Raw genomic sequence first — 26508 nt, 5'->3', positions numbered from 1 at the left:
TATCCAGGTTGCACATTTTAAACATGCAAAAAGTTCTAATATCGCGTAAAACATTTGCGAATAAAGCATCCCGTGTCCAAGAGAAGAAAATCGTCACTTCTGTTGAAACTGGTGCAAGGTATTAATACAACTGGACGTTGTTACGACCGCGGAAGCCACTGTGGGTCTTTTTTCCAATATAATAAATGAGTGCGCAGATGAAAAGGCTATCACAAACCTCATGTTACCTGGTAACATGAGGTAACCTGGTAATTATACCAGAACGTTTCGATGACAGACGTTTCAGAATGACAAAAACGACATTTATGATGCTGTGCAACTCGGTTGGTGCGACCCACCGCACCCCAGTTCCAACAGAAAAAAATGCACTGGCATTGTTCTGTACAAGCCTGTTGCTCAATATTGGGCTTTTATTTCAGGACGTTAATTCTGAAACCTGACGTGGGAAGTTATATCGTATATAGGAGTACGATAGAGAGAGATATGCATCGATCAAACTACATTCAGATCAACAGAGAAGCAGAGGCAGAAACCGTGACAGTCGGCAGATGCTGATTCCCTCCTCACATGGGGCGCCATTTTGAAACAATTTGTTTTATCTACTAAACAGAGTCGTATTGCTTTCTGTCATTTCAGCATGACTGTGATCCCCTATGCACAATCAGCTCTCACTACCGTCAACTGTGAGTGGAGAAAAACACACAGCGTAGCGATAGAATCTGTGTCGTCTCAGCTCAGGGAATTCACCAGCTCACAGCTGAACTGTGAAATGTGCAACTGGCTACACATGCTTGGATGCGATATATGACCCGTGTGATCTAATAACGTATGTTCGTTAAATTCTGCCGAGGTAATTAGAATCTCACGCTGCAAGAAGCTCCAGTTTCCTAGCAATGTCTTACAGACCTTTAAAAAAAATACATAAAATATGAGTAAGTACCCTGCACTGCACTGCAGGACTAGAGTACATAACTCTTAGTATGTGAGTCGATGAACAAGCGCGGGGAGTACGTACATTTCCTCTTCTGCCCGCTGTCACAGTAAGGAAGATAAGGGGTAGGGGTGGGGGGTAATAACTCTCATGAATTTATGAATTAATTTCCAAAGATGTTTCTGACGTTACTCGAGGTTCTGTGTTATAGCTGTGCTCCGTGTAACTAAAGGAGTAAATTCTGAAATACGTAGCTCAGGTAGATGGACTCGCTCCAACCAGCATTGCCTAAATGGAGGAGCTGCAGGACTATGATACTGTAAAAGGAGAAAATATTCCCATCTATCAGCAAAATGCAGTCCCCGTAATAAATGGACCCCTTTCCCTGTTCCACTTCCTGCTTCTGTCAGAGAGACATAGTTTGATCGATGATGTCTTTTTCTGGACCACACTACATTTTGATACAGTTTTTGTTTCTGTCTCGGTGGCTCATTCTTTCTGTCTGCACTATATCTACAGTCGTGTGAAAAAGTAAGTACACCCCATGGAAATTGTTGACTTTTTTTTTTTTTTTTTGGACATATTTGGATAAGCAAACCTTTGATCATCTTTGAAACAGTGCCTATTAATGAAGTCGATATACTTGAACAGAACCAGAAGGAAAATTAGCTTTTTCAATCATTAATTCAACAAATAGAAATATCAATAGATGCGGTATTATTCTGCGGTAAGAAAAAGTAAGTACACCCTTGGCCTCAGAAGCTAGTATTGCCTCCTTTTAGCAGAAATATCTTCTTGTAGATGTTTTCATAATTGTGTACCAGTCTCGGACATCGGCTTGCTGGAATTTCTGACCACTCTTCCATGCAGTATTCTTTCAGCTGCAAGATATTTGAGGGTTTTCTTGCATGTACTGCCTGTTTGAAATCCCCCCACAGCATTTCTATGGGATTCAAATCCAGGCTTTGACTAGGCCATTCCATAACCCCCCATTTCTTCTTTTTGAGCCGTTCCTTGGTGGATTTGTTGGTGTGCTTAGGGTCAATATCCTGTTGAATGGTTCACTTTCGGTTCAACTTTTAGATAAATGGATTCACATTATCTTCAAGCACTCTTTGATATGATGCAGAGTTCATAGTTCAATCAGTGAAGTCCCTGAAGCAGCAAAGCAACCCCAAACCATAACATTTCCACCACCGTGCTTCACAGTTGGTATGAGGTGCTTCTCTTGAAACGCTGTCTTTGGTCTGCACCAAACATGTCTGCTGTTACTGTGGCCAAACAACGCTATCTTTGATTCATCTGTCCAGAGCACATTATTCCAAAAGGCCTGGTCTTTGACTATATATATTCATTGGCAAACTGTAGTCTTGCAAAGGTTTTTTCCTGACACGCCTCCCACGCAGGTCAAATTTGTGCAATCTCTTTCTGATTGTTTTCACATGACTGTATTTGTGGCAACCCTTCTCCGAGGCAGTGTGTGCAGTGGTGTGAGTGTGTGGCATGCTCCCTGTTGCACCTGATTCTCTCAAACCAGATGAGCCCATTTTTTTTTTCCTAGCTAAAAACACCACTCTCACCATGTCACGCCCCAGTTAACATGAATGCCCTCTGTGAGAATGTCTACTGATTGCATCCATTTAGTAAACCTTCACGAACCATTTGAAGGTTCACATTCATTTGACATGTTTTGGCACGTTATGTAGTTTATTATTGAAGATTTCTTATACCACAGCACTGTTGCACTTTTCTTTATGATTGGTCGGAAGGTATTGCTTCGATTGTAATTCTATACTAGCATCTACGACAGTAGTCACCACCACACGGCGAATCAAATTGTTTTATAATGTTATAGTTATGCTAACATCTCATTCACAGGGACTTGTACGGTGGATATTTCACGTAAACGGAATACAAGCATTTAGAATTGTTGATATACTCCTCTATGAGGAAGAGTTTATTTAGTATTACTGGAAGGAGTCTCCAGCATCAGTGCTTTGTAACAGTTAAGCCCAGTTTACTGACAGACGCCGACCAACTCCGACAATCACCAACATTTAAAAGTTGGCTGCTGGATTTAGAATGTTGGGAAAAACAACTCATTTTCACATTTCCCCAAGAGACAGCAACAAACTTTTCTACAGACAGTCAGACTGGTTTAAAAATGGATGATCCTTTTACCACGATAAAAATGTTACTTTACGTGTCGTAAAAAGTGAAAGAGTGAGACGAAAAGGGTTGTGAGTGAAGCCCTGGCTGTTGTGACGTGAGAGACAGGACGCTTAGTTACATTTACGCAAAGAACAGTTGTCAAGCTGTCAAAATTTTGCCTGGTTTGTCCCCAAGGAGTTTCAAAAACTCCAAGAAAAACATCGTTAAGCTAGGCTATGTGGTAAGCTAGACCATTATTAGCTCATGCATACTGTATGAAAAATATTTTCACGCAAATGTAAGTTATAAACATTAGTTGAGATTTCGCTTCTTACATGAAAAATGTCATACGTTTAGCGGATGATGCCAATTAAAACCAAAACACAAGAGTATATGATCCTCACCAGGGGTCAAAATAAAATAAAAATTATTTAAATAACACATCGATACATAATTTATGCTCTTCTTCCTGATTCGTCCAGAAATCTGCCATTTTACCCACAAGAACGATTTAGCATGCCTAGCACCTAGCGCACAGGTTCTTGTTTCTATGGAGTTTTCAGGGATGCTTGCCTCATCGTCATGGCAACGGTTCGTGCCCAGGTCAGATTACGTCAGAGTTTGTTGGAAAGTCATACCACACTGCTCAGACATTCCACGCCCGACAAACACCGATTGAACATGTTCAGACAGTGAAAACAAATGCAGACCAACACCAACAGATGCCGACACACTGATCTGACAAAACCCAACAAATGTATCTGTTGCCTTAGGCTTTAGACCAGGGGTGTCCAATCTTATCCGGAAAGGGCCGATGTGTATTGCAGGTTTTCATCCCAACCAAGCAGAGGCCACACCTGATTCCACCTGTTTAATCAGTTGATCTTGACTTCCAATAGACTCAGGTTTGGCTTCTGCTTGGTTGGAGTGAAAACCTGCACCCACACCGTCCCTTTCCGGATAAGATTGGACACCCCTGACTTAGACGTAAAGCCGTTCCTTTAGTTGAGTGTTAGTGCACAATAATGCACTTGTCCTACTACTTTATACAAGGGCTTTGTATAGTGGAAACTCCACATAAACATATGAAAGCATGTGTAAATGTTCTTCATTACTTTCATTATGTTCATACGACAAAGTTTTTTATTCGATTACATATAGTAAGATGTTGTAGAAAAAAAATTCACACACTTTGTCATGTTTTATTCCTATTCCCACATATCAGACTTTTTTTTTTTTTTGCCTAAATGCAAACCTTGTGGCTTTATGTAAGAAAAGGCCCCTGAATTTATTCCTTTAGATTTTTTTTTTATATGTTCATTTTCATAAATTCTTCCGATAAAAAATTGTCCTAAATGCGCTCTTAAATTCAAGTGAATCTTGGAATCTCTTCCTTCATGGCTGAATTTCTAATGCACTACACTAGGTAGGATTTACAACGCCATGATGCAGTAGTGAATACAAAGCGTTTTGGGACTCGTACATGACATTTAGACGTGTATGTAGAAATATATTAAAATGAAATAAGTAAATAAATCACAGATTTATATACATTACTCTCTATAATTACCTCCGATCACAATGTTGCCTCCTTGTGATTTTTTTTCCCCCTAATAAAAGCACTAACATTTCCCCTTCTGTGAGATACAAGTACATAATGTAGCCCTTAATAACATTAATAACACATTCGTGACATATACTCTATAAGTAATTATGAAGAATGTCATTGTATTTTGTTGCAGTCTGTACCACAATAAAGCTATCATAATAGTATAATAATGCACAACATTAGATATTAGGAAATAAATTACATTCCTCCTTGCCTTAACTTAAAGACCTTAACTATTGCAAAAAGATGATATGACCTGAAAAATAAATATGACTTAAAGTATAGAGGTTACTGAACAAGAATGGACAGTCACAATCGTATATGATGTATTATACGTCATATATGACCTATCAAAGAATAAAAATGTTTGTTTTGTTTTTTTAAATATAGTGCACCACAGCAGAAGCAATCAGGCAATGTGCTAACAGTTTGTGAGGACTCTCTTTTTTGCAAGTGTGTGTATGTGTGTATGTAGAGTGTGGCCCCAGGCAGGTGTGTTGCTCTGACACTGGCCCATCGTCAACTCACTCTGAAGCTAATGCTCAGCATGTGACACACGTGCTCTCTCTCTCTCTCTCTCTCTCTGCCTCTCTCTGAGTCTCTCTGGGGAAGCGACGGATCACAACATGCGTTCTGACAAAGAAGCCCTGCGCTGAAGAGGAAAACTGCAGCAGCCACGGACTCGACTCTGCCTGCCTGTTACATGTTTACACACACTCGCCCCCAACACACAAAGCATCCGTCTATGTGTAAATACCGACCTTGTGCATCTTTCTGAAGCCCCATTTCAAGCCTGAAAAGTCTGAAGTGCTGCAAACAACAAACGTGAAAATGAAGGCACATAAACCCCATCCTCTCCAGAATCTGATGAGATTCTAGGGGGGCTAAATTACAGCACAGATCAGGTTTACTCCCTCAGTGATGAATGTACGCAGTGTATGCAGTTTCGTTTGGATTAGTCAAGTAATGCAGCCTGCTTATAAAATGAAGTGTCTTTAATGAGATTCCTAAAAAAAAGATGGCTTTTCAATCTTACCTCGTTCTCTCTTTCTCTCTCAGCGGCTCACAATTTGATGCTATTTCGATTCAGCATGCACAATGCAAACGTTATTTCGTTATTTTTCATTTCTGAAGCCTACATTATGCATTTTTTTCCAGTATGATGATATTTTGCTTTTAGAACATCATCTATTTTTTGTTTTCATCCATCACCAAAAGCACTAGGCTTAATGTATTTCCATTAGTGCTGTCAAAAGAAAAAATCTGCCATTGAATAACGCTGAATTTTCACGATATTTACGTATTCAAAGGAAAAAAAAATTCAATAAAAATTAAAATCCATGTTCCTTTACACATGTACATATTAAGGCAGTTTGTATAGTCACAACTAGATATTAGCATTCAGCTCGTTTGTATCCTCAGAGGTTTAAACATGCTTGTTAACATTTGAGAGATTAGAAATAAACCTGCTGTTTGTTAGCAAAGTGACAGCTCGGTAATTAACAGAGTCATCATCATGATGCTAGCTAACATTTCGGACACATGGAATAAAGCTGTTGTTAGTTAGCAAGGTGACAGCTAGCTATTAATATTCAGCTCTTTTAAATCCTCAGAGTTCACATGCTAGTTTTCATTTCAGAGAGACTGAATAAAGCTGTTGTTAGTTAGCATGGTGACACCTAGCTATTAACATTTGGTTTATTCGAATTGCCAGAGTTATGCTATCTAACATTTTAGAGTTTAGAAATGAAGATGTTATTAGCAAGAATGATGAAAGCTAGCTATTGGCCTTCAGCTAGTTTGCATTGTCAGAGTTATCATCGTGCTAGCTAACACTTGCGAGATTAAGAATAACGCTGTTGTCAGTTAGCGTTGTTGCTAATGTTTTCCTACATTACTCAGAGTCCTGTTGAATGAGGCTCTAATTAATCATCAGTTACCAAAAATCAGCGTGTGATTTCAGGCAGACGTATTTTTCTTTTGAGTACTTGAGTAAAATAATAATAATAATAATAATAATAATAATAATAATAATAATAATTCGGCACTTTTACCACTTCTGAAAACAAACACAGTATGTGCATTGAAAGTGACATTACATGTAGGTAGTAATCAATTTCCAGTAGGTTTTTATCACAGTCACACTTTTTCTTGGCTGAATCTCAAATAGTGTTATACTGAGCATATACCAATCAGCCATAACATTAAAACCACTGACAGTTGAAGAGAATACCATTGATTGTCTTGTTATAGTGGTACCGGTCAAAGTCGATGTGTTGGAAGCAGGAAAAATGGGCAAGCGTAAGAATCTGAGTGACTCTTTATCTGAGTGACAAATTGTGATGGCTAGATGTCTGGGTCAGGGCATCTCCAAAACAGCAGATCTTGTGGGGTGTCCCTGGTATGCAGTGGATAGTACCTCCAAAAAGTGGTCCAAGGAAGGACAACCAGTGAACTGGAGACAGGGTCATGGGCACCCATGACTCATCGATGCGTGTTAAAAAGTTAATGCTGGCTATGACAGAAAGGTATCAGCTTGCTGCGTAGATGCGGACCGGAGAGTACCCATGTTGACACCCTGTCCACCAAACTGGACCATGGAGCAATGGAAGAAGGTGGCCTGGTCTGATGAATCACATTACTTTTACATCACGTGGAAGGCCGGGTGCGTGTGCGTCGTGCACCTGATGAAGAGATAGCACCAGGATGCATTAAGTTAAGTAGGCAAGTCGGCGGAGGCAGTGTGATGCTCTGGGAAATGTTCTGCTGGGAAACCTTGGGTCCTGCCATTCCTGTGGATATTACTTTGACACGTACCACCTACCTAAACATTGTTGCAGACTAAGTACACCCCTTCATGTCAATCCATCCATCCATCCATCCATCTTCTATACCGCTTAGCCTCTTCAGGGTCACGGGGAAACCTAGAGCCTATCCCAGGGAGCATCGGGTACAAGGTGGGGTACACCCTGGACAGGGTGCCAGTCCTTCATGTCAATGGTATTTTCTAATAGCAGTGGCCTCTTTCCGCAGGATAATGCTCCCTTCTACGCTGCAAAAATTGTTCGGAAACAGTTTGAGGAACATGACAAAGAGTTCAAGTTGTTGACTCGGCCTCCAAATTCCCCAGATCTCAATCCGATCGAGCATCTGTGGAATATTCTGGATAAAACAAGTCTGATTCATGCAACAACTTATATGACTTAAAGGATCTACTGCTAACCTCTTGGTGCCAGATACCAGAGCACACCTTCAGAGGTCTTGTGGAGTTCATACCTGGACGGGTCAGAGCTGTCTGGCTGCACAAGTTGGACCGACACAATATTAGGCAGGTGGTTTTAATATTATAGTTGATCAGTGTATACTGTAGGTGATGCAATACTTTGATGTTATAACCTGCTTAGTGAGCATAAATGGTGTACAGGGAGACATTCAGGACACGTTGCTGTTGGAGAGCATTTTAACGGCAGATTTTTAGTATAAGAAATGTAAACGTTTTATGTATACAATATAAGAAATTTAAAATGGAGCAAAATATCAGCAAATACAAAAACTATATAAAATAATAAAAAAAACCATTAAAACTGAAATGTAATGTAATAATTTTATTTTTTTTTAAAAGACAAAAAGATCTACTGTTTGTGATCTACCAGCACAACTTTGACAGCCCAAACCTATACATTTGATCAGAAATATTTAGTACTTTGCATTTTTTCAATAAAAAAAAAATCTATGTGTGTATGTCGGTAAAGTATACATCCGATTTTAATGATGTCCATGCATGCATTTAAGTATTGATTTATTTTTTTCCCCCCATCACAACTTTTCACCTCACTCACTCTTCCGTGTGACAGGTGTCCTCTTCACTCAGCTCCAGGACGAGAATCAATAGTGAGGAGTATGTGACCGATGAACGGCCTCTTGGTGACAGACTGTAGATGCACCAGCGCCACTTCTCTGCTCCGCTGGAGGCCTATAATGTACGGCTGAAGTGTGTGAGTGCATTGGCAGGTCGTTCAGGAGACAGGACACGATTGTGAGTGTGGGTGATAGTCTGCTGTGATCGCTCGACGGGCCTCGGGCTGGATGGCTGCAATGACAGTTCATTCAGGTATGTGATAGGAGTGTGTTCGTGTTAGGCCTGGGATAAGGATGTGTGTGTGTTTCATGACAGCTCGCTCAGGTCAGGTACAGGGATGTGAGACAGTGATGGAGGCTGAGAGCCGCTGGCAGATCCAGTAATGCTTTTTGGTGGACTGAAAACACATTTTTATAAGCGTCGAGTCTATATGTGGTCCGGTATCAGGAATAAAACACGACAGCACATGCTGAAGATTATTCATAACAACGTGCTGTGATACGTTGCCACATCAATTTGCTAAGGATTACAGTTTATTAGTTTATTATTAATTAAAGTCGTCTGTCCTGAAGACTTTCCCGTAGATGAACATGTTTTTGTTGACACTACAGTAAGTGCTGACTTCTACACAGGGAAATGTCTCCTTGCAGAAAACTACAAAATAACTAATAGACTAGCAACTACAATATCATAGGCAAAGTAGGCAAAATGATGGATAGATTGAAAAGTTCAAGCCAGGGTCAAGCATAGTTGGGTCACAAAATATTAAATTTCCTTGTTCAGCATCTATACACACACATATTCATGTGCACCTCAACACACACCATCTGTCCTCCCAAAGCACAGCAATCAGATCCATCAGGGACTCCCAGGTCGTGATCCACAGGGCAGCCAAGCCACGTGCCCATACCATCTGACGGATATGTTGTTCCACTGTCCTTTCTATGTGGCCCAACCCCTCTCCACAAAGCAGCCTGACACGGGCCGTATTAGCCTGTCTGCTTTATCTGATGGCCATTTTACTAGCAGGAACTGCCATTTCTGCAGTGCTAGAGGGCTCTATCAATAACGCAGTGCATGACTTTTGCTGTTTATAGGATACATTCATTTAACACGAGATAATCTAAAATTGTACAACAGTAAAGGACTCACCATGTCAATAGGAAATGGCGTGTACGAATCCTAACAATACTAAAGATTCCAAAAGAATGTAACTGTCCTGACTTTTTGGGTATAAAAGATGGTGCTACACTTTGCCCTGTCAATCAGAAGGACACTAACCAATTACGACAGCTCTTGTTCGCTCATAAAGTTTGTTAGCTGACCTATGAAGAAAACATGTGGTGGCTTCACATGTCTCAGGAGAATCCTACCTGCTTTTATCTGTCCCACCAGGATTTTGCGATTAAAAATTACAAGATAAAAGATAAAATTACTGCAGATTTTCCGCAGATTTGGGCCAAGACGTGTCATGTGAAATCATCACAACGCACATTCGGCCAAAGCTCTCGTTGATTCACGTGCACTGACCACGAGTACAGCTAAAAGGTCTCATTTACCAACAAACATCACTATGAACGTGCAATTGCAATGTCCCCAATTCAAGTAGTTTTCCGCAAAAAAAGCACAACAAACTCTGCAAATTGCATCGCAGATTAAAAACAAGCAAACAAACAAAAAAAAACCCATTTCTGGCTGCAACAATCACGAAAAGACCCTCTGCAAAATCATGTACTTATCGTATCTTATGTACGAAAGTAGCTGGTAAGTGACAGGGAAAAAAACAACAACTAACTAGTCAGTGAAGTTTGGCAAGTCTAGGTGAAAAAACATAACTAGACTTTTAAAATATTGTGTCAAAGAGTGAGATGAACATACAGTAGCTAGTTAGCAGTAAATCTGTGCTGCCTGTTAAGTTTTGTTGTTTTAGCTTTTGGCAATCTATAAACACAAAAATCATTGTTGATCAAATAATATGGTAGCTACAAAACAGCGGCTAATGCCGAGCTTAGGCCCTTTTCTCACTCGCCGACAGTTTTGTCGAGATCACCATCAAAAGCCCGAAATCATAGGCAAAGCAGAGCTCGTTCCCGTGAGCGACGAGCGCAAAGTATGGCTTATCAAAAATGCGATCCGAGAGAAGCTCTGACGCGTCGCCGATATCGGTGAGATATCTCGCATGTTAAACATCTGGTCTGCGATTCCAAATCGTGCAATGTGAAATGTGTTTTGACTGAATATAACTGCAGTGTTGACCAACAGCCAATGAGACATGACCAGGGAAGTTTCAGTGGGAGGAGTCCTGATGTACCTGCAACAGACCATCAACTAGCATGGCTGCGGTATCAAGAAAGTCTCATTGGACAGATGAAATGGAGGAAAAATTAGTGGAACATTGGCAGGAGCAGCAGTGCCTGTTTGCTCTTTCCTCTGAACTATACCATAACCGGGTGGCGAAAGAGAAGAGCTGGAGATAAATTGCCAATTCTCTTCGACAGAGATTTTTCAGGAGGTACTTTTACATATTGTAACCAATAAAATATATGATGTAAAGGTGTTTAAAAGCATACACATTGTTTCTTTCAGTTGAGGAGGTTAAAACCAGGGTTTTATCCCTGATTAGTGGAAAACCCTGCCCGGACAAGCACGAGAACGTCTACTCACGCGTGATCTCGTGTAATTCTCGTATCACTTCTTGCGCGCACTCTGTTATGAAACGTAACTTGGAGTCCAGGCAGAGTCGTCTGGCATTCATCAGTAATGGGAGTTTTTTTGTAATGTGTCGAAGGTGTAATTTGAAAACCCTACGACGTCCATGACAAGACGGACGGTTGTGTAATATGAACGGTACCACAACCCAACCTCTTTGAAAGTCGTGTAGTGTGTAGAAGCCATTAACCGAAGCCATCAGAGCAACAACTCTCTCTTCTACCTTTTATTGAACAGTCGTATGGCGAGAGAACTCTCATAAGATTAAATCACCTTCACCAAGGACAAGCTATAAATGTTAGCTTCAAATTTAGCCCAAATTAGATCCCTTTCCTTAAGGAAAAAAAGCGTTGTAAAAGAATTACACTTTCAAGTACACTTGCAGTTTATTTGTGATATACTAGCATATCTAAGTATAACTGAAGAGAAGCACAGTTTAATGTTAATATACTACTAGCAGAATAAATCATTACAGATAGTTCTGTACAAAGTGGAAAAATGAAAATAAATTCGACAACTGGTTCAATATTGGTCAAATATTCATGGTAGCCTAGAAAAAAAAAGAAAGAAAAAAAAAATTCCTATAGCATCCTGAACTAAAATATGTGTGTGTCTCAACCAGAGATCATAGCAGAAGGTATAGCATTTTCCAAAAGTGAAAAAAGAAAGAAGAAAATTGCTTTTAAAGATTTCAACTCCAATGTGGCGCTGGAGCATAATGGAAATCATCTGGTATCTGATTACAAAATGAATTGATTAGACTTTGATATGGTATTTAGCGATACACCAACTTGATCAAAGCATGACATTCACTGTGTGAGAAAGTCACACTCATTTACTGCTGCATTTGTTAAACAGGATCCTTACACAACGTGATCTTTGCAGGAAGATAATCTAGTCAAGATTGAAAAGTAAATAAACACCTTTCTTCATTTTTATGATGAATATGCTATTTTTGCTAAAGAAAATGGATTATTTTTAGTCATTTTTGGCTGTTTGCCAACATTCACCTATTCAAGTAATCTGGTTTTCCTACCCTGCTACACCTACGTCAATATCGCAATATGAATTTGACCATGAGGCTAGGGCTGGGCGATAAAGCGGTATCGGTATTTATCGATGGTACACCTTTATCTGTAACGATAGAAACAATGTTCGATAAAATAATGCTCGATAAAATGTAAACATACATGAAGTTTGGTTGCATGAACAACCCTCAATCGTGCGCCATCCCTGGATCATAAACAGCCAATCATATGTCTTGATAAAGGAGTGTGCTATGAGTGACAAGCAAACAGCCAATAACAAGTATCTGTGGGGTTCGGTTGCATCATCGCCATGTGACATCAGAACACACATGAAAATGAGTGCCGTGCCTGCTGAGGAGATTGTGGAAAAAGGACATGTCAGGTTTCTTTTCGTCTGACTAACATCAGAATACTTGTGTGTGAGCTTTTTAAAAAAAAAAAAAAAAAAAAAAAACGTCTCGGCCAAGTACGGAAACACAAGCTGCGAGAGACTCCGCATATGTACAGTGCGTGTGACTTGCGTGTGGCAAGGAACAAATGTGACGTTTTTCCGCTTTTTGTGTTTTCTGTTAAAATGTTTGCTCTGGGGAGGACAGTCAGTACGTTTACATGGACAACAATAATCCGATATTAACCCGATTAAGACGATACTCTGATTAAGAAACTAGCATGTAAACAGCAATTTTAATTACCTTAATCCGATTAAAGTCATACTCGAAGTAAACACAAATGGAATTAAGACGTGTGGAGTATTCCTGTTTTAGTCGCATTATCGACGTGCGTTACAGACGTGTACACATCTTAATCACATCATTAACGTCGTGTGAGAGTTTTCACCGCATTTTGCGACAGGACACGATCACACACGGCAGCGCTCAACCGTTTGACGGCAAACAAGAGAGCACGGCTGCGTCCCAAACCGCGTCCTTACCTGCTATATAGTAGGAGAAATACATGTATCTCAGCTACTATATAGACGGTAAGTACGCGGTTTGGGACGCAGCCCACGGCTTCAAGCAGTCGTCTATTTGCACGTGCAGCACGACAAATAATGAACCGCACTTGAAGCTTTCGTAAAAATTAATGATAAAAACAAGCAAAACTGTATACGGTACCATAACGAAGATGAAATGTATGTCGATACGTGAAATGCTGGAGGGACGTCAGACGGCGTGGCATGGGGATGTAATGACGTGTGCCGTTAATCGCTCTATGACCTATGACACGTAAAACGGGAACATGAAAGGAGTATTCTAAAAGCGACTCATGTAAACACCTTAATCACAATATTGTCTTACTCAGAATACGATCCATAATTACATTACTGCTGTCCATGTAAACGTAGTCAATGAGTGTCCTCAGAGCAGGAGCTCGACTCATTAGACCTTTTTTTCTACCTTTTTTTTATGAAAAAGATGAACATTTATCAATAATTATCGACTCCGAATGATATGAAACATTAAATTGTGATAAATTTTTAGCTGTACCGCCCAGCCCTACCATGAGCTATATTATAAAACATATATATTTACTTTTAAGGCCAAATTTACCTTTGCAATCATTTCCATATGAACATAACGAGGTTAGATTCAAACTTTCAGCTCTGCTCAAGGCTCATTCTAGGCTAAGGTCATGGTGTGATCATATGTCTGCCAGAGTGAGAATATCCATCAGTCAGAGATCTGCTGGTAAGTTACCCTCAGAAAAACCACAATCACAAGAGCTCGGAGGCTGCCATCCCTCACTCGGCAAGCCAAGGTGAAGAGCATGTGGAAAGGACGCCTGTCTAAGTGACTGATGGAATTCTGCATCTGATATCCTCATTTCAGCCCAGCGTATCTTCACCTTAAGCTTCAGAGAAACCTCAGGGGCATAGACAATCCAACCTAGCCCTTATTTTAAAAAACACAATACATTAGTCATCCAGTGTGGGAGAAAATCCGTTGTGATACAGACTGCATTGAAAGTCTACATGATATTTCAGTGTAATCATAGGGCAGATGATTCATATAGGAAATGGAGTGAGATCTTTAGACGCATTAATGTGATGATTCCTACAGTGACAAGGTGAAGTAGTTACTCAACAGTAGTATATTACGATCGGTGAGTTTTTAAAGGAACGAATCAAGTTATTTGTAATGTGTCTTCGACCCAGAGGTGACATATTCTCATGTGTTCTCATGACAAAATACCACTGTTTACCACGTTATTATAATATTTTCTTATAATGGAAGTCTCCGGGATGATGATGACTTTTGTCAATAAACTCACAGTATATGCGAAACATATTTCTGTGCTGTCAGTCAAATTTGTCAATTACGCTTCAAATTAGCATCCTGTCAGAGATGGGACTACTTTTTTAAGATGAAGGAGTTTGTAGTGGCGTTACCATAGCAACTAGAAATGACTGTTTATCACTTCTGTTGGAAATTTAGACAAAAACAATTTCACGCCTGTCTCACCGTTAGAACGTAACTGGTGTAGTTTCGAATTATTTATTGTATGTGCGAAGTTTGAACAATTAATGAAAGAATGAAGGTGAAGGCATCGACACTGACACTGGTATCAGGTATCAGTTGGATACCATACCCATTTGCTTGAACTTGTAAAGATAAGACCACGTCATATTATCTGATGTGAGCATAATGTACATGAAATACAAAATAACAGCAATATGGGCGTATTTCACAATCAATGTGGACAATCAAAGCAAAATATCAAAAGGAGGAACTGCAGCATCTCCTATACAACACAAGTAACCTGATAAAACATCGTAAACATGAGTTCATCAGTAGCAGGAAATGTTGGCTAGGTGAGGTGTCACGTACCGTGGGGAATACGGAAGCAGATGCGGGCGGCAGATTCAGGCAGTATAATCCAGAGGAGTAAACAAAGTTCGTAGTCGAGAAACAGGCAAGGGTCAGGCGATCATGCGAACAAAACAAAACGGGGCAAGGCAGAAATCGAGATCGGGAACGTAAACAATGGTCAAAGTCACTTTGCAATAAACATGGTAGAACGCTTGGATAACGACAGAGAAACTAGTCAGCTGAACATTTACTTCGCAAGGTTTGCATGCATCCAAAGTCTCTTTTAAGTTGTAGTGAGAGGGCGAAGTGATTGGCTGCAGGTGTGTGTGATCAGAACTCCGGGGAATGTGAGCGCATGCATGTGTGGGAAATGTAGTCCTCAGCGGCCATGTTTGAAGTAGGTGTTGCTTCTCGGGAAACCGAGTCATGGCTGGGCTGAGATATGACATGAGGAAAATGTCTACAGTTCATGCTAGGTGATTAAAAAGTACAGCTCTTATTTTCACCTAGTATATTATTCTTGACTAAAAAGGGGGGGGGGGAAACGCAAGTACTTATTTACTGTACAAAGTAGCTAATATAGCTAGCTAATTCACTTCATTTAAAATCAACTAGCTCAGTGGTTTTCAAAGTGGGGGCCACCAGGGGGCGCCCGGGGGTCCTCAACAATTTGGTGTGATAAATAAATTCTCACTCTCGGAAAACCACACGCACACACAATCAATTCCTAATGCAATGTAATGTAAAGATGTAAGACGTAATTATTAATACAAAAGGGGGATATATTCAGAAGTCTGTATTTTTAATGTGTTTTAAAGACATCTTGCAAAAGCGGGGCCTCGGTCAAATGTTAATGCCATTCGGGGGGCCTTGCCCTGGAAAAGTTTGTGAACCCCTGAATCAGCTAACGTTATAAAGAGCGAGCCTAGTATCCTAAGTGTGTGGAGAAGCACCTTTCATGGCCACTATTTAAACTGAGGCATAAATCATCCCTGAGTAATTAATACTTTGGTTAATACTCATCGTTAGCATAAAATGTATGTATGAATGCATTCCAACCTCTGTTTCCAAAAAGCAGTTTCTTAGTACAGGGGAAACGCCAAAATTCTTGTCCTTGGTAATCAGATATATACGCTAGAGTTGCAGTGAATATAGATACACACTGGATGTAAACACCATATATAAAAAGTCTGCGAAGTACCATCATTACTTATACTCATTGTACTTAAGGAAATCCTGCACTCTACGTTGTCCTTACATAAGTAAACAGGACACGATGTTGCTTGTGGCTGAATTTTAAACAGGATATTCATTTCTGGTTGACAGCATTTCGAATCTGTGACTTTTTTCAAGCCGACTGTTAATAATGACTCGGTGTAAAAGCAGGCTGGACCTTGATTGAGTTTGTTTTAAAAATCGCCCACTGCTTTTCGGGGGAGTGAGACTCCTTGCCATGCCTTTGAGACTATTTATTCAGTCCGTGCAGGAGAGCGGAGTGCAACACATTAAGGGCGGATCAATACTAAGCAAATAATAACCATGTCAAAACACAAGCTAATCCTCTTTGTCAACAGCAAGTGTAGTTGTTTAGGGAGGCCTGGACCTTCAGCACTTTCCAAATGAGACAAACAAGGCCACTGAGCACGCAATATGAACAAACACAGAACATCTCAGAATTTGAGCCATCACCGATTGAAAAGTATAAATGGCTAAAAATGGAACGCGAGCAGTTAATCAAACCCATATTGTTCCTTTCTTTGTTTTGTCGCGTTAACCCTGTGAGAATACAATCACAGATTACACGGTTCTCGGTGTAAGAATGTGCTAATTAAATACCGCCACAATTATACACAGCAGACATCGCTGCCATGGTTGATTGTCCTGGTTTTGTGCAACAATCAATGCCACAGACACCTACGGTAGACATAATTACAACAAAATAAAAAATAACCCCGTAAAGGTCCTTTGCATTTAATTAAATGCATAAAGTATAGTGGGAAAAAAAACCAACAACAACAAATATGACAGTTTAAGATTGAAAATGTTAATCACGCTCATAAGCATCACCCAGATCAGTACGGCTGTCTTATCTCCTGAGGTAAATCTGACCAACAGGAGCCTTATCATCACTCTCGACTTGACTGTTCACTATTCGCTCTTACATCCGTACGGGAATAATCGCTGATTCATTCAGTGCATTTTGTTCGGTTGGCTTAAGTTCCCATTTCTTTTAATTAGTATTCCAACATTACGACTTTTAAACTTCTACAGTGTGCGCACTGTGGATCATTTGACAGCTGGTGTTTGTACGGTTTACAACTGAAGCTTGATCAACAACCAACAACGGGAACAAAGCATGGCATTCACCGCGTGAAGAAAGCACACTTATCCACGCAAGCTAGCAGTTAAAACACCTTTATGTAAACAGACTGTTTTTATTATTTACTTACCTAACATGATCTCTGCAGGCACAAGCACAGGTACGGCTATAAATAAAGACGCATCGACAACGATACCCATATTGTTCTCCTACCAGGTTCATTTACCCTGGTGATTAGCATTTTACGCTAATTAGCAGAAGAGAGGAAATGAGTGTTTGGATGTATTTGAATGATTAATAATTAATACCAAGTAAGCTGCAAACTGTGCTGTGTGAAAATATCAAGAGGAGCATCTACAACACAAGTGACCTGATACCACATGTAATGGCTTTTAAACACTACAGTATATGAGACCTGAGTGTATATAGAAGTATCAGTGAGCATGCTCATTAAAAATGAATGCAAGGTGCTGTGAACTGTGCTTATACAGTTATTCATGAGCATGCAGCAGTTCAATTCAGCGAGCACCGAGCGCTGAGACGAGCACGCTTCCGTCGTCTTCGCTCGTCAGGGTCTATACTTCGCTCGTGAGTCATTTTTAATAAAAATGCTCGCCGATACTGCACTGCACCGTCAAATCGGGTATTTCACTATTGCCAAACCCCCTAAAAAATTATTGGTGCAACCCAGCCAATGGGTTTTCCCAGACCGCAACATAAATGATCTGCGTTACAGTAATCTTTGTGCAGGACATTTGTCCTCTGTGTCATTTCAGTTCATGCATTTCGATTAAAAAAAAATGTCATTAATTTTTTTTTTCTTTTTTAGGTCACTATTATGGATGGTTCATAAAGACCAAAGCACTCCTCAAATAGCTGCACATCATTAAACCTTTATTACAAGCCCCGAAGTCAAGAGCTATCCAGCACCACGGAGCAAAGCTACAGTATACACTCTGACGAACAGCTCTGCTGTGAAGACTATGCTACTGTATGCACGTTCATTTACATTTTTTTTCTCTCTCCTCTCCGACGTTCAAAGCTTTTTGCTGCCATTATAACCACCCTCATGCAGAACAGTCACAGTCTCTCATCCCTGGACTACGCTACTCTGTATTCAGATTTGCTCTCTGGGAAGAGAGCACCCTGAGGGATTCAAGCAAATCAACGCCTGCCGTATCTTTCAAAATCGCAAAGGTCATAATGACTCAAAGCTACAAGAAGAAACATAGGGTTGTGTAATTTTCTATTCTGTTTCATGCATTGTCTCTTGATTCTGTCGCTTTATTAACTCTGTACACTTTATTTGTCTCCCAGTACACTATAAAGGAAATCGAGAGTGCATTATTCAACACCTTATTCCCCGTTCGTCTGTTGTTCCGTTCCTATCGAGTGTATCGGAGCAAGTGTGGGGGAAAAAATATGCAGAATCCAGGGCTTGATATTCTTTGTTTAAGAAATTCAACACACGACATAGAATATGGGTCAGAAAAAAAGCAGCACAGGCAGAATAGGGTTAAATCAAATTACACTGTAATTTTCTCCGAGAATGGGATTTGAATGCTGGTTTTATTGAACGAAATCACAGACTGGGCCCGAGGTCTTGTATCTGAGGTATGACATTAGCCAGTCAGTTGAGAATCAACACCCTGGGCCAGAAATAGAAACGCCGGTTAATGTGTGTGTGTGTGGGGGGGGCTGTGATATTCTCTGGAAATGGAATTAGAAAGGAGAATTTATTGAGCTAGGCCTCAGCTTGTGAAATATCACATTAGCTACCCACTACTTATAACACAGCACTTTTGAATTCTGATTGGTCAGAAGGTGTTGATTCATTTTATATATATATATATATATATATATATATATATATATATATATATATATATATATATATATATATATATATATATATATTATTCTATACCAGTAATGCACTCACTCCAAAACGGTAATGTTTCAATGATAACAACAATTCATTACACAGGGACTTGTATTGCAGACACCTCATATAACCAGATTTTAAAAAGTGTGTGTAATCAACGATGATGAAGATTTCTGGGAGGAGAAATTGATTTAGCATTTTCGGAAGGAGTCTCCAGTTCCGACACAGGACAGATGAGCAAACTGCTGTGGAACGTGATTATTGAAAATATATATAATATAATCAACAACAGGGTGATTACGTTATCTCCACTGCATCACGACACACTGTTGGTTATTTTCCTATAACACCACACACACCCAAGTGTTTTCTTCCTTGCATCAAGGGCTCTCAAACTGTTTGCACATTGGCCCCCTTTTAACTGTAAGAAGAAATTCCACGGACAACCTCAATCAACATAATCCAATGATTCAAAGATTCAGTTTATTCGACTTGGCGATCTGTTGAAGGCATAAAGCTTTCTTCATGAATTTTCCCCAAACAGAACACACTGCAAGAAGGCCTACTTGTTTTATTATTATTATTATTATTCTGGAAGTTTGTGATTTCCAGCTATGTAACAAAGATTAAAAATGCCAGACCCCTTGGCTATGCTTCAAGGAACCCACTTTGTGAATCATTACATTAGCCACGGCACAAGAGACTGATTACATAGAACTTTTTTTTTATTTATTCAATTCGAGTTGGTTCTAACCTGCACATTCCTCTATTGGTGTACCCAACATTATGGTTCATCCCTTTGCTTTGAAACTATCTGCAAGGTTTTCAATAACTGGCTCCTATTCCATGTCCTCGGGCAGAGACCTCTTTTTTTATCCCAAATGCTCATGCGCTACAAATCCAACCCGCTTAACATGATTAGCGATTACTACGGCAGAGTGAGCAGCGTATGCTTTTGGGAAACTGATCTAGATCATATATATATATATATATATATATATATATATATATATATATATATATATATATATATATGCACAGTATGCAGTGCCAAGCATAAGTTTTCCCTCCATTAGGTTTTTTTTGGTAGTGATAAAACCTGGAATTAAAATGGACTCTGATTATCAGCTCTCCACATAAAATATTCCTTAATGCCAAACTAAATGAAAAATGGGTATCGTTTTCCAAATTTACAAATGGAATCTGCATAGGCTGCGAGTCAATATCAGCTTTGCATACAGCATCAGGTCATTTTTTGCATTCTTCTTGGCAAAACTGGTGGAACTCTTGTCACACTTCGTGACTAATTATGTGACTTTTGAAAGCTATTAGTCACAACATTGTTTTATGGCAAAAGGAGGTGTGTTTAATTCAATTCGATTCGATCTGAAAAGCACTTTTAACAACATACACTATATGTGCAAAAGTATGTGGACACATGATCATTACATCCACATGTGCTTATTGAACATCCCATTCCAGATTCATTCCCCATTTGTTGTTATAATAAGCTCCACTCTTCCGGGAAGGCTTTACACTAGATTTTAGAGTGCGGCTGTAGGAATTTGTGTTCATTCAGCCACAAGAGCATTAGTGAAGTCACGTACTGGTGTCGAGGCAACGTCGCAGTTCATCCCAAAGGTGTTCAGTGGGGTTGAGGTCAGGGCTCTGTGCAGGACTGTCGAGTTCTTCTATACCTTCCTTGGCAAACCATATCTTCATTTAGCTCAAATTATGCACAGGTGCACTGTCATGCTGAAACAGGTTTGGGCCTCTCAGTTCCAGTGAAGGGAAATTGTTATACTACAGCATTTAAAGACATTCTACACAATCATGTGCTTCTAACTTTGTGCCAAGAGTTTCTGGAAGAACCACATATGGCCGGTCAGGTGATACTCAACTGTCCACAAACATTTGGCATTATAGAAATTTGGATGTAGGTTTAGAACTAACTAAATTGTCCAATTTGACATAATGGACAATTTTGTGTAGCTCATAAAATCCAAAATAAATCCACTGTAATTTCAGGTCATAATACGCCATAATGCGGAAAAGTTTACAAAGCACTGTATACTGCTCCTTAGTGAGAAATGCATGTCCCACTAGCCAAAAACACTAATAAATAACCACAAAAAACATTCTGATATGTCCAATTTTGATAAATGCAGAATTCATGCAACTTCAGAACGAGTTAGTTGTACACTATTGCTAATAGTATAATCAAACCCTTTTTTTTCCGGTCTACATTTCTCTAGTTAAGTGTCACAAAGTCAGCGTAGCTTTCAAACTTCTGGTCTGTTGTGTATACATACGCACGTATCTCAACTTCCTAAAGCGTAAGTCGTAGAGACAGCTCTAATCGGATTCGAGCTCATATAATTAAAATTGTCCTCGGCAGGGATCATCCTGTAATTAGTGTCAAGCCATTAACTTCCTTTCATACGTATGTTAACAGCATATTTAAAGCCCATTTTTAAATGAATTTTAATCAGAGCGCTGTATCAAAACAGCGTAATTTGAAATGAAGGACACAGGAGCAAAATGGTAATTACCGAGGGCCAAAATATAATTATTCTGCTATTGAGGTATCGTGTCTGGAGAAGAAGCCATCACTCTTTTTAACACGTGTTTTATCTCATAGGTCCTCTGTATCATCAAGTGACACTTTTTTGTTCCTCGTATTGTCACAGTTGATATTAGTGTGTCTTTGAATTAGCTACATGCACTGTGATTCGAATGGCGGTAGAATGCTAGGTATTAGCATTCTGGCATAATATTTTGTTAAAAAATAGTTTGTTTCTTCAAAATAGGATTAAAAAATTTTTTGTAGCAAATCCAAAATAATTCACATTTTGTTCATAGAAGCAGAACGAACACTGATTAACAGATAGCAAGTATTTACATACTAAAGCTAGCAAAACATGAATATTTTAGCCTGTATTTTTCTTTTAATTTGATTAAAAGCATGAGTTTGACAAGCCGGTGTGATTGCTCTTCCTGTTCCACGACTGTCTCTTTTTAACATAATCTAGAAAAGGCCAGTGTCATAAGAGAATACTTGGTGACTAGCATAACAATTAGTGGTGTATACTGATTTATTAAGGAGCTGAACATTGTGCTTTCATTTTGATAGAAACCCTGAATATGGAACTCTGTCATGTTAGCACACACACACACACACACACACACACACCCCTGTAGCTTCTGCCAAAAGTTCAGTGTTAATTCATTTCAGTTCAGTCTATTTACCGTCTATCTACCGGAGGTGCATAGGCACCCTACTGTTATTCTACCTTTTCTTCTTCTGCTGCTTCTTCTTCTTCTGGCTAAGTTGTCTATGGCAGCACATCTGAACTATCTGGTAAAAATGTTGTAAAATTTGGCACACTGATTGGGGAGGGTCCACGGAACATTCCGACCAAATTTAGGCCAAGTGCTGCCAATGCTCTAGCTCCACCATCAGGTCAAATTTGGGCCTAATATGGAAGTATGTTTATGGTAAAAAAAAATGTTGTCTTTAATTTATTTATTCATTTTCATAGTCATTCATTCATATTCATTTACATGTGATTCATTTACATGTGATTCATTTACATGTGATTCATTTTCATGAGATTCATAGTCAAGTGATACATTTTCATGTGATTCATTTACGTATGATTCATTTACATGTGATTCATTTTCATGAGATTCATTTTCATGTGATTCATATTCAAGTGATACATTTACATGTGATTCATTTACTAATTTGCTTCTCTTTAAATACAGTTTTAGACTGTGATATTACAAAGGTCTTTCCAGATTATTACTTGCTACACTGTATGAGATAACCCCAGTAAAAGTGCCTGAATTCTACAATATAATTTGTTCACCATGTTAGGTTTAAATCCTCTAAAAACAGATTCGCAATTAAATAACATTACATCCTTCAAAGCATTGGCATTTTCTGCTTACTCTCACAATCCAATTTTTTACAATGGTAAAAATGTTTTAACCGTGTTTTCCTGGAGTCCCTGGGTCAAGACGAGTTTGACGCACTCTACGATGTCAGTTTCCACCTAATTGGATTTTCCGCCATCTTAGATTCTGTCAAAAACTTTTTTCGCTATTCCACCTACAAATGCTGTCCAATCACCACCAAATTTGCCACACATCATCTTCAGGGTAACTCTCAGGAAAGATATCAAAGGAATTTTGATACTCCAAATGGTTTGCCTGTAATGGGACAACGGCTCTGACAGTGAAGCCACCAAACAGGAAGTGAGGCTGTGATCTCAGCGATGACTTTGCGCACTGACACAAAACTTGGTTGGCTTTTTCAGGACCATGACCTGAGACTACGCAACAAATTTTGTGACAGAGCCACCCACTGATTAAAAGTTACAATAACATGCTAAAAATGCTTACATCTAACTGCCATTTTGGTTACTCCTCATACAAATTGTGTCCATTTAATAATTCTTCATCTTATTATTATTATTATTATTATTATTATTATTATTATTATTATTATTGTTGTTGTTATTATTACTATTACCTGTTTTTATTACTATTTTAGTTATTATTATTATTATTATTATTATTATTATTATTATTATTATTATCATCATCATCATCATGGGGGGTCATCAACGGTGCATAAGCACCCTATTGTTATTCTACCTTTTCTTCTTCTTCTTCTTCTTCTTCATATTTTATTATTATTATTATTATTATTATTATTATTATTATTAGTAGTAGTAGTAGTAGTAGTAGTAGTACAATAAAGCATGTATATCCTTATTTAAATACTCAAAAGCTCTTAAAAAATGTATATACATTCAATATACATATATATTCAAAGTTTACTTGGGTGGTTAATAATTCTAGATTCCAGGAAACTTCAGATGGAGCAAACTTACACTCCTCTCTTACTTAATAATGTACAGGAATATTTAATAATAAATTATTAAACTGAATAAGCGAATAATAAATAATGTAGGACTTACAGAGGTTACAGATTCCCCCAGAAGGACAAACCAGAGACTGTTAAAAAAAAAAAACCTTTAGGATTAACGTCACTCTGCCCTCATCAACACACCCACCTCAGTACATGACATGTGGAGAAAGCTGAATCACTGTGAATCCATGTCCCTCACCTTTTCCTACATGTCCGCAAATGTGAGAACTCGCCGATAGCGTTTAATATCCGCTGTCAGAAGCTAAAGTGTGTGGGCCGGATAAAGAAGGTCCCTTTGATGTGAGGAACTGTATTCGAAGCTTGCTAGCTATCCTGCTGAGAGATAAGCTACTTTATACACTCTGGTATTCCTTCAAAAGCAAATGAAGAGAGATGTCTGAGAGGTATTTGTTAAAAAAAATGTAATGAAAGGAGATGTGGAGCAGTGTAAAATTTTGGTTTCGGAGGTTAAAGCTAAATCTGCTAAAACTGAATAATTGTTAAAGGAGCGTTAGACTGATAGATTAGCGTTAAACTACTAGGAACCAGGTAGTGCTGATCATTTAAGCCCTTTGGGTAAAAATAGCAACAATTACAGTTTGATCTTCTGTCAGTGGAACTTAATTTTTTCAATGATGCTAAAATGCATTTTATGCTAAACGATTATTTATGATAGTTATTTCACTGATTTGAAAGGATCTATGTTAAATCATCACACATCTTCTTAAGACTTTTATTTCACGTTGTACATTAAAAGCTAACACTACAATACTAACAGACGTCTGGTCATTTTCTAGTCGCTAATAAAGTGTCACTTAAACAAAAAATATAAGCCCAGTTATACATCACAGTATGCATCCACAAACAATTAAAACGTACAAATAGAGAGCTCATTTTTTTAATGCACCAAAGTCAATAAAAAAAATGTACTTTATTTATTTATCTCCAGTTTTTGATAGGCATTAATACAAAACTACTATTTTCCCATTCATTATTTTCCCATTTCACATTCAAAGTAAGAAAAATGTTGACATTTTGCAATTGAACCTTATTTTCTAAATTTTATGGTTCAAGAGAATGAATCAAAAAGTGTTTGTGTCTATTTTTTTGCATTTATTTTGAGTGAGTAAATCCATCAAAATACTTTTTACAACTGTAAGAGATCATTTTTACATGCTTATTAGGTGGCAAAACAAACAAACAAAAAAACATATAGTCTAGAAAATACAATAATTGGAATTGTACTCTTACATTTTGTGCTATTTTTGACTATATGATACTTTCCAAGATTGCACACTGTTGCACACGGTCGCCAATTTACCAACTACCCACCCCTACAAATGTTTGACTAATTAATTAATTGAAGTAATAAAAATCCATTTTTTTAAACATAAATGCAATAATTCATGCAGTAGAGGGTTAAAACCAGCCTACATAGCAAACAAGCCTCTAGGCTTCACTAATAGTATATGTTTTCATTTACTGTTGAAACTTCAGACATTTACACAATTGCACCTTCGAGAGAGATAATTTTACAAAATCAAGAGAAAGAATTAAAATATACTTCACCCAAAACATTTTTGGAGCTAATATTTGTATGCTTTTGTTTTTGAGTGAGTAATACCATCCACATACTTTTTTACAACTGTAATTTCTTTCTAGAAGAATGTTTACATGCTTACTAGGTGGAAAAAAAATCTCTGCAATTTATAGTCTGGAAAATGCTGTAATTTGAAATGTAATCTCATATATTTTGGGGTATTCTGGACTATTTGATACTTTCCACCATTGCACATTGTTGCCATATGGCAACAGTTTACCAACAACCATATATATATTTTTTTATAAGAAGCTGAATTTTGTGTCTTATTAACCCGAAAACAAGAATTAAGAGGCTGGTAAGGGAACGACCTTTGCCACCTGTTTAAAGCTGCTATAACGTAAGAGATAGCAGGAACTAATTTGTATCATGGGGGTATTGTATGGCAGTTTTGTGTGTAGAAGTGCTTTTGTGAAGATCTCCTTGACTACTTAGTGGTGGGTTGCAGAGTTCTCTCTCCAACACCACACACACACACACACACACACACACACACACACACACACACACACGTGAACCAGGGAGTGTACATTAACTGTTTTGTGCATTGTTTTGTTTTTTTTTACATTAATTTTTTAAAACTGTTTTCAGTTTTCGATTCAAACCAGATCTAAGCTTGTAAATAGAGGAAGCTGTAGACCGATTTCCCAACTCGCATTGTTTTTTT

General features: G+C 38.6%; 1 protein-coding gene and 1 long non-coding RNA gene across 3 annotated transcripts in view; one reads left to right on the top strand and one right to left on the bottom strand.

The window, feature by feature from the left end:
• nlgn4xa (neuroligin 4 X-linked a) overlaps positions 1-26508 on the bottom strand; it is a 92143-nt gene that overhangs the window by 29377 nt on the left and 36258 nt on the right. The gene's annotated exons all lie outside the window — the stretch shown is intronic.
• LOC128629227 (uncharacterized) lies at positions 8478-19181 on the top strand. The gene is made up of 3 exons (XR_008393570.1): positions 8478-8802; positions 10813-11062; positions 18247-19181. It is a non-coding gene; the product is annotated as an uncharacterized LOC128629227 (long non-coding RNA).

Source organism: Ictalurus punctatus, chromosome 26, assembly GCF_001660625.3.
Source record: "Ictalurus punctatus breed USDA103 chromosome 26, Coco_2.0, whole genome shotgun sequence".
Classification (NCBI taxonomy): Eukaryota; Metazoa; Chordata; class Actinopteri; order Siluriformes; family Ictaluridae; genus Ictalurus; species Ictalurus punctatus.
The sequence above is the reverse complement of the archived record's forward strand: the minus strand, read 5'-3'. Positions and strand labels throughout refer to the sequence as shown.